General features: G+C 45.4%; 1 pseudogene; it reads right to left on the minus strand.

The window, feature by feature from the left end:
* Window positions 1-218: 218 nt before the first annotated feature.
* On the minus strand, window positions 219-6,723 carry LOC138148072 (5-aminolevulinate synthase, non-specific, mitochondrial-like; annotated as a pseudogene).
* Window positions 6,724-11,120: the final 4,397 nt, after the last annotated feature.

Genomic DNA, 11,120 nt, shown 5'->3' on the forward strand with positions numbered 1-11,120 from the left:
TATGAGGTATTTCATATTTTCTTCATTCTTTTGATTAAGTTTAACTTTCTTGATGTCTTATGGAGTCATTAGCTTACATGTAACCAATTATTATGGTTAAGGATTCTTTTCTTCAATGAGTTTTTGAACCACTTTATCACTTAACCAATTCTGATTTTTATGGATTTAATTTCTTGTGAATTTTTTTGTCTCCTTTCAATTCTATATGGAGGTCGGATTCAGGCACTGACAGAAACCAGTTTGCTCATGCCCTGGAAGAAGGCTTTCTCTCTCGCTCTTGACTTCAAAGTGCAGGGGTCTCCTACAGAAGTTACACTCTGACGAGGAGTGAGGCTTCAAGTGCAGCTCCACAAATTTCCAAGTATCCAGCAGATTCTCCAGGAAATAGTTCATCATCTGTGGGGTGTGGTGAGCCGTTGGCGCAATGCGGAGCAGTTCTTCTCCCCAGGGGACCGTGGGGTAGTTGATGGCTTGGACGTAGATGTTATGTTTGCTCATGGGTTCGTCACAGACCTCTGTATTTTTAGCAGCATCTGCCATGCGGATTGGAATGATGTGACTGGGGCAGTGAACCACAGGGAGCCGGGCATCTGCCTCATAAGTGTGAGATTTCTCTGGTGTTGTCAGCGAAGGGCTCTACCTTCCACGCTCTTTAAGATGCGCCAGCCAGAAGCATCGGGGCAGGGGAGTTGTGAAAATGAAGGCAGCAGAGTAGGATCAAGCGGTATCTATTAAAGAACTTATGTTGGCAATTTGCCAAGGGTTCCAGAAATAATGTCCATTTTGTGCATGATTCCATCACGATCCCCTATGCCACCTCCTTGTGCACCATATAATCCCACCGCAGGGACTTCATCCACAAAGATAATTGCCCCATATTCATGGTCCATGTCACACAGCTCTTCCGATGATTGCATACCGCTCCATCCATTGAATGAAGAGTTTAAAATGCAACAATCTTAGGGACTGACTGGTCTGATTTCTTTAGCAGCTCTCTGAGGTGGTTTGCATCATTATGGCGAAATATATACTGTGGCACTCTGTTGTAAAGGGACCCTGCCCCGCCCCAGGGGCGGAGAAGAAGACTAGTATAACCAGGAGCCCATATATGGTGATAAATGCTGTTGGGACTGATGATTGGGCGAGAAGGGTCGGGAAGGGCTATAAAGGCCCTAGGGCGGAAGTAGAGGAGGGACGGGACGCGAGACGAGATGTAATCAGTGGAGAATAAACACCCCCCAAAAACTCCCTCCACTCTCTGTCTGGTGATTGTTCCCCTCAAGGGGCCGGTGACGACCGAAGACCCGGATATGGGTAAGTAGAGGACCGTAGGGCAGGTGAGGATTCCACGGGCAGAGGGACCCCGGCATTCTGGCGCCCAAACAGGGACCTGACAGGGACCTGAGCGCTTGGGCCCGGGGAGGACATCCCACCTAGCCAGCGGATGGTCTGCTAACTGCAGCTGGTCTGCGTTAGCCACCAGACAGCCTCGAGAAAAGGATTCTCGGGAAGAGGACAGTATGGGTTCAGGGCTTAGTATCCCTGTGTTTCGAGCGGAGGAGAAGGGGGTCTTGACCGCCCAGCTTTATAAGCTGTGCGCACAGCGGGGCGCTAAACTCCCTATAAAGACTTGCAGACAGTTTATTGAGAAGGTTCTGGTGATCTGCCCCTGGGTGAAACCCTCGGGCTTACAGCCGCATAAGTGGCAGGCTGTAGGTCAACAGATGGCGTCTTATAATCAGACGTGCCCGGGGTTTTTGTCACCTGAAGACTTCAGGGTCTTCAAAATCGTGGCGGCAGCGGTGACCGCCCCAGATCCGCCCCCCCTGCCGTACTCAGTTAGCACCCAGTGCGGTGCGTCTCTAGCGGGGTTAGACTCAGAGGGGTCTGGGGGCCATGAGGAATCTAAGGACGGGAACAGGAACTATCGCCCTAAATACCCGTGGGGGGACCTGGAAAAGGTTGCCCAAGAATCAGCCCCGGTGTTGAGCGAGTCAGAGGAAGAAGAGACAGCAAGGTTCCCCCGAGAAACCAGAAGGAGGAGAGAGAGGGCTCAGAATCCAGGTAAGGGGGTCCACCCAAGGGTGGCCGACGATCGGGAAGATGAAGGGTGGAGATCCCCCCTCCCTCCAGTCCCGTGCTCCTCTAAGATGGCGCCCCTGGAGACGCCGCATGTTGAAGGGTGGGGCCCTCTTCCGCCTCCTTCACGGAACCATGGAGGGCCCCTCCCGGAAGTCACGACACCCCCCTCTTACTGCCCTCAAGGGGCGGTCCCTCCGAGTGCGGGGGAAGGACTTTTGAGGCGGAGCCTCCGTCTGGCCGCAGAGGCGGGGGCGGAGGTTGACTTTGACTCCTGGGACATGTTCCCGATTTTGACTGATCCCTTGACGGGAGGTCGCACTCATGCCCCCATCCAATATAAGGCCCTGAAAGACTTTAAAGAAGCTGTGACCACATATGGCCCAGCCTCTCCCTATGTCAAGAAGCTGCTTGCCAATTTAGTTGCTGCCCACCCCTGGACGCCCGCTGATTTCGACGGGCTGGCGGTGGCTTGTCTGGAACCATCCACATACCTAGCCTACCAGGCGCAGTTTCGGAGAGAGGCCCGGCGAATTGCCCCGCTCAGACCTCAGAGGGCCCCACAAGATACGGAGGACTTGATTTGCGGGACGGGGCACTTTGCTAACCCGGCAGTCCAACTAGCCTATGGACATGCCGACCTGGACGATGTCCAGGAGGCCCATATGAGGGCTTGGGAGAAAGCCTCGGTTAGGGGCCAGGGGTCTGGGACCAAGCTGGTAGGGTTGAAACAGAGGCCCGGCCAGTCCCCTCTCTCCTTTGTTAATGAGGTCCAGGAGACTGTCCATCGATCCATCGGGGAGGGCAGAGCCATGGAACCGTTGATTAGACAACTGGTGAAGGAGGGCCTCCGCTCTCGGGAGGCGGCTGCCGTTAACGCACTGCCCTCCGATGCCCTTCTTTCTTCCGTCCAGCTTTCCCAAGTTCCCAGGCCCCCTTTGGTCCGCCTGTTTGAGGCGGTGAAAGTTGGTCCCTCTGACGGCCCAGTAATGCAACACCCGGTCCAGGGCCCGAATGTCTTTACAGATGCTACTAAGGACCACCGCGCAGTAGTTTATGATGCCAGCTCTTCTAGTATTTGGCTTTTTGAGACGCCTTATGCGTCTACACAGCGTAATGAGCTTTTTGCCATTTTGCAGGCCTTTAAGCAGTTTTCCTCTACGCCTTTTAATTTGATTACGGATAGCCAGTATTGTGCCCTACTTCTTCCCCGTCTTTGCCATGCCTATATTTCCCCTTCCTCCTCAATTTCAGACCTTCTACGTGAGGTTCAAATTTTGCTCCAGTTGAGGGTTTTCCCTGTTTATGTTTTGCATGTTAGGTCTCATATTACGGAGGAAGGGCCCATTTTTTCAGGAAATGCACGAGCCGATCGGGCGCTCTATGCGGCCACATTGGAGTCCCCTCCCACCTCGCCCGCTGAACAGGCGCATGCCAAGTATCACCTTTCCGCCCGATCACTTAGGATGCTCTATGGTGTCCCCAAGGGCGAGGCCAGGCTCATAGTTCGGCGGTGCTCCGTGTGTGCCCCCTTCCGTCCCCGCATCCCCGAGGCATCAACTAATCCGCGGGGAGATGCCCCAAATGCGCTTTGGCAGATGGATGTCACACACCTTGGGAAACGTTGCATCCACGTCTCTGTGGACACATGCTCTTCCTTCATTTTTGCAACCTTGCAGAACGGGGAGTCAGCCCGAGCAGTGATAAGCCACTTGTATGAGCAGATGGCCATGTTGGGACCCCCGGTAGCCATAAAGACGGATAATGGCCCTGTCTACGCCTCCCAGGCTTTTGCCTTGTTTTGCGCAGAGTTTCAGATTACTCATGTTACTGGCCTCCCCTATAACCCTACGGGACAGGCGATTGTTGAGCGGGCCAACCGCACCCTTAAGGTCGTGCTTGCCAAACAAAAGAGGGGAACTCCCCGCTCCGTCACACGTCAGGAGCTGGCTCAGGCAGTTTTTACTATGAACTTCCTACAAGTAAGAGAGGACGGGTCCACTGCGGCCCAGAGATTTTGGTCTTCCCACGCCCAGCCCACGCCGTCACTGGTACAACTCCCATCGCCTAGCCGCGCCCTGCCCGGCACGAAGGTGCTGTGGAAAGACCTTGAGGGCAATTGGCATGGCCCAGTGACGGTGGTGGAGCGCAAGCTCGGCCACCTCTCCTTCCGGCCCGAGGATGACGAGAAAGCAACCCCGCAATGGGTTCCTCTTCACAGAGTTAGGGATGTGGAATGACAGGGCTCCACCCCTCCTCCAAACGAGGGGTGAGAGGGAGTTTTGTGTTTTTGTGTCTTTCAGGCGCTGTGCTACTTCTGGGGATCCTGCTTCACTGCATAGGAGGGATGGCAGATGAGGAGCACCTGAGATGGGGCGTCCTGTCAGCCTTCCCGCAGCCGCTGCCGGTGACACATTCAGCTCGGACCTTCCCTCGCTTCTTCTCCTCGAACTCCTCCTTTGGTCTTCCGTCGTTGCCGTACACCTTCTCCCCTCCTATTCCCTCGGCCAATGTCACGACTGGCAGGCCACTTAACTGGACTTGTCAGGATCCCAAACCGATCTTCGCAGGAAATTCCAGTAGCCAAGCAAGCGTGTCCTCACGCTTTCTCCAGTATGCGGATCCCGGAGCCACTGCCAACCCCTTTGACCTCTGGTTACTGTGCGGGGTGAATGGCTCCTACTCAGATGTTCGCCCCCTGGGGATGGTCAATGGGGGACAGGTCGGGGTCGGGAATGGTACCTGGTCGGGGGTGGAGGGTGGCGATTCCCCGAGCTTTAACTTATCCGCATTTCATAGTAACGTTACACTGTCTCCTGGTTCACCCAGTGGGGTGGTTTGACCTCGTCCCTGTTAGTTTTTGTGCTTCTTCTTTTCCTTCTTTTGTGGTGTGTGTGCCGACTTCGACGGCAAAACCATGGGTATATGCTTTTAACGCAGCGAGCATTGATGGCTGTGTCTCAGGGAGACGATCCCCAGGTCTGGTTTGAGGCATGGGGGGACGCTTGACACTCGGGGTAAGATGAGGCACCCTCCATGACGGGCAACTCCTCACTCCTCGGCCGCCTAAGACAGGGTCAAGAGTGTCTGATTCCTAGGACGGGTAAGGTTCGAGTGAGACAGAGGCGACCTAAGCCAGAGGCCCTCGCGCCAAGCGTCAGAACCCCGCCCTATGGCCACCGGGAGGGTCTTCTACCCGAGCCCGCCTGTGCTTGGCTGCATTTCCTTTTAGTGCTCAGTTTGCTTTAAAGAAAAAAGGGGGAGATTGTAAAGGGACCCTGCCCCGCCCCAGGGGCGGAGAAGAAGACTAGTATAACCAGGAGCCCATATATGGTGATAAATGCTGTTGGGACTGATGATTGGGCGAGAAGGGTCGGGAAGGGCTATAAAGGCCCTAGGGCGGAAGTAGAGGAGGGACGGGAGGCGACGCGAGACGAGATGTAATCAGTGGAGAATAAACACCCCGAAAACTCCCTCCGCTCTCTGTCTGGTGATTGTTCCCCTCAAGGGGCCGGTGACGACCGAAGACCCGGATATGGGTAAGTAGAGGACCGTAGGGCAGGTGAGGATTCCACGGGCAGAGGGACCCCGGCACTCTGTTGTTACAAATTCCTTGGATCATGGAGGCATGGTTCCCAGAATCAGAATTAATTTCACAGCCTGGCATAATCTTGGCCAAAGTAAAGAGGGTGGAGTCATTATCAACAAAGCGTGATGAAAACAGTAATGCTGCATCTTTCCCGTGGAGGTCAGCCAATTCTTGTTCCAGATCAACATGAAACTTACTAGTTCCAGAAATATTTCTAGTACCACCTGCCCCAGCACCATGTTGTTTCAATGTTTCCATGACTGCTCCACACACCCGAGGATGGCGACTCATTCCCAGGTAGTCATTGCTACACCAGACAGACACCTGCTTTTTAGTAACAAGAGAATTCGTGTAGTCATCTGCCATTGGGAATATGTGTGCCTTCTATTTCACAGTTTCAAACACTTGGTAAGTATGATCACTTTTTTTCTCATCATTTTTTTTTTCTCAAAGAAACGATCATACTATAAAGTGGAAAGAGATTTTGGCAAGTTGTTCTGAAGGAGATGGGATACCCTTTCTGGTCTTTGCCTTTGCATGAGATCCTGAAAATTCTTTAGCAAAGCATTCGGGTGTTCTCTGCCAGTCTTGAGATCAATCACCGTAGGATTAATTGGAGTTTGAGCAACCTCTTTCCTCACAGCCTACATTTCTTGCACATCCTCTTGAAGCTCTAAACTGTCCTTCCGGAAGAAGTTACCGGTTCCTTGCTACATCTGAGCCGCTACGAAGGGGCATTTACTGGCACTTCCCTGGCTTGTGGCAGAGGCTGGATGGTCAACATGAAGCTGGGATCCACCAGTGGTCTGCTGAGAATTGTCAGCATGCTGGACCACAGTTTTGTAAGTTTTGTCCTTCTCATTGGCTGGAGGTGTTTCTTTCACTTGCTGGAAGTGAGTTGGTGAAGTGGTCACAGACCGACAAGCAGGTTTGGATCCAATTTCCATCATTTTGGGGCAATTCTGGGTGTAGAAGAGCAGAGATTTGCCAGCCTCCTGGAGAAAGGTTTGGGGTACTCTTCACAAGAATGGGCAGCATCGAACAATGGTCTCCATTCATGTAAAGGACAGGATCCTGAACAGTATTGAGGAGGTGGCGGCAGCAGCACAGGGACCTACTGGAGGGGGGGGGGGGGGGGGGGGGGGGAACTAAGGTCACCACTCTGGTTTTTTAGATAAACTGATTACTTAACCATGTCTTCCTCATATTGTACTTGTGAAAATGATTTTTTGGATGTAAGTGTAAGATTTCATATTTTCCTCATTTAATTATTTTTTTTGTATTTTCTTAGATACTGCCTGTCCTGATTCAGCCAACGTATTAGCTATTTTCTCAGTTTTAAATTATCTAAAAATTTGATAAGCCAGTGAATTCTGCTCCTATATGGCTATTTGGTTAATAATAAAATTAAATAGGAAAGGTACAACCATCCCTGGGACATTCTAAAGAACACATCTTACTAAGTTGACATTAATAGGTAAAACAAATATTCAATGTGTGCAACCATTCAATGAGTTCCAAATCCTTCTATTTGTAGAATTGTTTAACCCTTATCTCTCTGACTTCCACATAATACTACATGAGGTACATTAGCAAATACTTTGACAAAATCTCAGTAAGCTATTATAAAATCCCCTTCATTTACTAGTTAAGTATACTTAAGACAAAACTTAACAAAGCACAAATGATATTTCTGTTTCTGTTGAAGCTGTGTGATTATTTGTGATCAAAAATTCCTTTGTGAACTATTTTTTAAATAATCGATTCTAAAATTCTAAAATTTTCTCAGGATTTAAATTAGATCTTGGTGGTCAAGCATTGAAAACTCTTATTATCTTTCATTAACAAAAAGGACACAATATTTAAGCTTCTTTGTGTTGCACCATCCCTCTACTTGACAATATTTCACATATCTATCTCTACAAGCACAGTAACCACCACTTCCAGTGGTGCTTTACAATTGTGCCTATAGTCATAAAATAATGTGGCATATGATTCCAGCTTCTTGAGATTTTTTGGGATGTTTACTCCATTCAATTGATTAACTATGTCATCTTTCTTTTGTAACATAGATCATTTTGATACACAATTTCGTTCATCAAAATCATTGATAAAACTTTTGATCTCAGAAACAAAGTAATAGAGATGTTGAAAAGGGGTTGTATGGAATAAAACACTATGATCTTGTAGTCTCATTAAGCAGGATAGAACAACAGCCAATAGACCATGTAAAAAATGAAAATGTTGAACTGAATGATAACTTTGAGAAGGATCACATGTGTACTTAAGTATCCATTTCTTAACTGAACAAAAGGAATGAATGAAAATTTTACATGATGAATTTTAAATCTGGGGTCCCTGAATTAGCTTGTGTTTAATTTTTTTTCTAATTGCATTTTGATAAAACTGATTTTATTCACAATTCTTTATTTTATTCATGTAAAATATTATTCTGAGGTCTATATAGGTTTTAGCAAATACCCAAAGGGTCCATGACACAGAAAACATTTACAAGCCTTCGTTTTAAACCAAAAATACCAGGGACTCGTATGATGAGGACATTTTAAAATCAAATTTATACAAGACAAAATTAATGTTCATTTGCTCTCTAAATTTTCAATGGACTATAGCTATGGTATATAGATAAGTTATCCCTCCATGATATTTTCTTAAAATTCTCAGCAAAATATGCCCAGGGTTTCCTGCTCCATTTCATTTTATAATCTTTGGGGAAACAGAATAAAATTCATATCAAAATTGTGGGGGTTAACTTTGCCATTGGGATTTATTTATTTTTTTTATTTTAAATAAAGGAGAGAATTCCTTATTGTGTTTGATTTGTTTTTAAAAGTGTTATGGAGCCTGGACGATAAACACAAACACACATGTAGTCAGTCACCAAGTCTAAGCAGGTAGAATTACTTTTGCAGAAGCTGTAAGTGCCCTCATCTATCTTAATTTCACAGCTCAGACCTTCAAAACATTAGTTTATAAAAAGAAAAAAGAAATGGCATATTAATCTAATGCTTAACCTTAATCATGGACCATTAATTTTCATATATAACAAGTTGATGTGTGTGAGACAGACAGAGAGAGAGAGAGAGACAGAGAGAGAGAGAGAGAATATATATATCATTATGGGTTTCCTCTTTAGATAACATGAAATGACAATTTCTTTTAACTTTGATATGAACATTGATTGGTTATATGATAAAATGTATTAAATATTTAATAAAGATAAATTTAGGAAATTTAGAAAATTTAGCCTAGAAGTAAGAAGTTTCCAATGAATCAGAGATGTTTAAATAGAGATTGTTTCTTTAGGAAGTATTTAGATGTCTGTACTAGAAGTTTTTTTTTTCTTTTTGAAGGGGGGAAGGCAGGGCAATTGGGGTTAAGTGACTTGCCCAAGGTCACATAGCTAGTAAGTGTTAAGTGTCTGAGGCTGGATTTGAACTCAGGTCCTCCTGGCTCCAGAGATGGTGCTCTATTCACTGTGCCACCTAGCTCCCCCTATTACAAGTTTTCAAGAAAATACTGGATAACTTCTCTTGCTAAGGACCCAAGTAAGTACTGAGAATCAGGTATAATTATGATCTTTATCAGGTATATCCTTAGGGATGCATTCTCACTCTGAAATTATATCTTTATGGGATTTTATAATCCCATACATTTCACATTAGACTTGGCATTTATTTCAACTAAGTTTTTGGTTTGGAAAAAAATCCACATTTGGAGGAGAATGATTTGAGAAGTAGCATGACATAATAGAAAGAGCTTCAGATTTGGAATTAGAAGACCTGGGGTCAAATCCTAAATCAGTCACTTGGGCAATCATGTGACCTTGGGAATATTATTTAAACTCTCTGAGTTTCAGTATTCTCATCTGCCAACTGAGTGAATTGGAATAAATGAACTTTAAAGTGCTTTCAATTTCAAGTATATGTGATCTTATATTTTTAAAAATGTCATTATCAGGTCAAAGAATATGAACAGGCAGTTTTCACAGAAAGAAATTAAAACTATCTATAAGCACATGAAGAAATGCTCTAATTCACTATTGATTAGAGAAATACAAATCAAAACAACTCTGAGGTACCACATCTCAACAGTCAGATTGGCTAAGATGACAAAACAGGAAAATGACAAATTCTGGAGAGGATGTGGGCAAATTCGAACACTAATGCATTGCTGATGGAGTTGTGAACTGATCCAGCCTTTCTGGAGAGCAATCTGGAATTATGCCCAAAGGGCTATAAATACTTTCATACCCTTTGATACAGCAATACCACTCCTTGGGTTATATCCCAAAGAGATCATAGAAATGAGAGAAAGACCCATATGTACAAAAATGTTTATAGCAGCTCTTTTTGTGGTAGCAAAGAATTGGAAATTAAGGGGTGCCCATCAATTGGGGAATGGCTGAACAAGTTGTGGTATATGCATGTTATGGAATACTATTGTGCTATAAGAAATGAGGAGCAGACAGTTTTCATATTTACCTGGAGAGGCTTAAAAGAACTGATGCTGAGAGAGAAGAGTAGAACCAGGAGAAATTTGTACACAATTATAGACACAATGTATGTGTGATGACCAACTTTGATAGACTGGACTCTTCTCAGCAATGCAGTGATATAAGTCAATCCCAAAAGACTCATGATGGAGAGAAATATGTGCATCCAGAGAAAGAACTAAGTTTATATACAGGTGGAAGCAAAATACCTGATCTTTTTCCTTCTCTTAATTTGGTTTTATGTCCTCTTTACCATTTTTTCATTCCAGCTGGTACAATCCGTCCTTATAACCTGACTAATGTATAATGTGAAAGTATTTACAGATCCTATACTTGACTATAAGCCGCCATGGAGGGGGGAGGGGTGGGAGAGGTACAAAATGTGAAACTCAAGGAATTGTGGAATTGAATCCTGTAAACTAAAAGGAAACAAATTAATAAAAAAAATAAACACAAAAAATGTCATTATCAGAGGATTTTAAAATCATAGCAGCTCATTTTTATTCCTTTGATTGCAATGCAGTAATATTAATTCTATATCCAAACTGATAGATTTTTTTTTTAGGATTTTTAATTCTTAATTAAACTTCAGAACACTGGACATATGTAACTATTTCAGCAAAACTTGAACTTCCAGGGAGATAAAAGGGTCTTTGTGATAAGAACTGCTACAGAATCTTTACTTCACCATTTGACATTTTATGCTCTTTTAAATGTATTCTAATGCATGGTCACGCTACAAAATGACTGTCATTAGTGTTGTCACAGGCCATGGCTGTGGGACGACCATGACTAATGCTAAGTCATCAGCACTATCAGTGTAAGGTGTATTCCACTAATTTCTCAAACTGACCATGGATCCAATTTTCACTGATCCCTAAGTCATAAAACTTTACAATTATCCCAAGTTCATTAATAATGTATTACAGTTCTCATTTG

Source organism: Petaurus breviceps, unplaced genomic scaffold (assembly GCF_028583685.1).
Source record: "Petaurus breviceps papuanus isolate PSGF00001 unplaced genomic scaffold, PetGlider_PUasm1.0 90822, whole genome shotgun sequence".
NCBI classification, from domain to species: domain Eukaryota; kingdom Metazoa; phylum Chordata; class Mammalia; order Diprotodontia; family Petauridae; genus Petaurus; species Petaurus breviceps.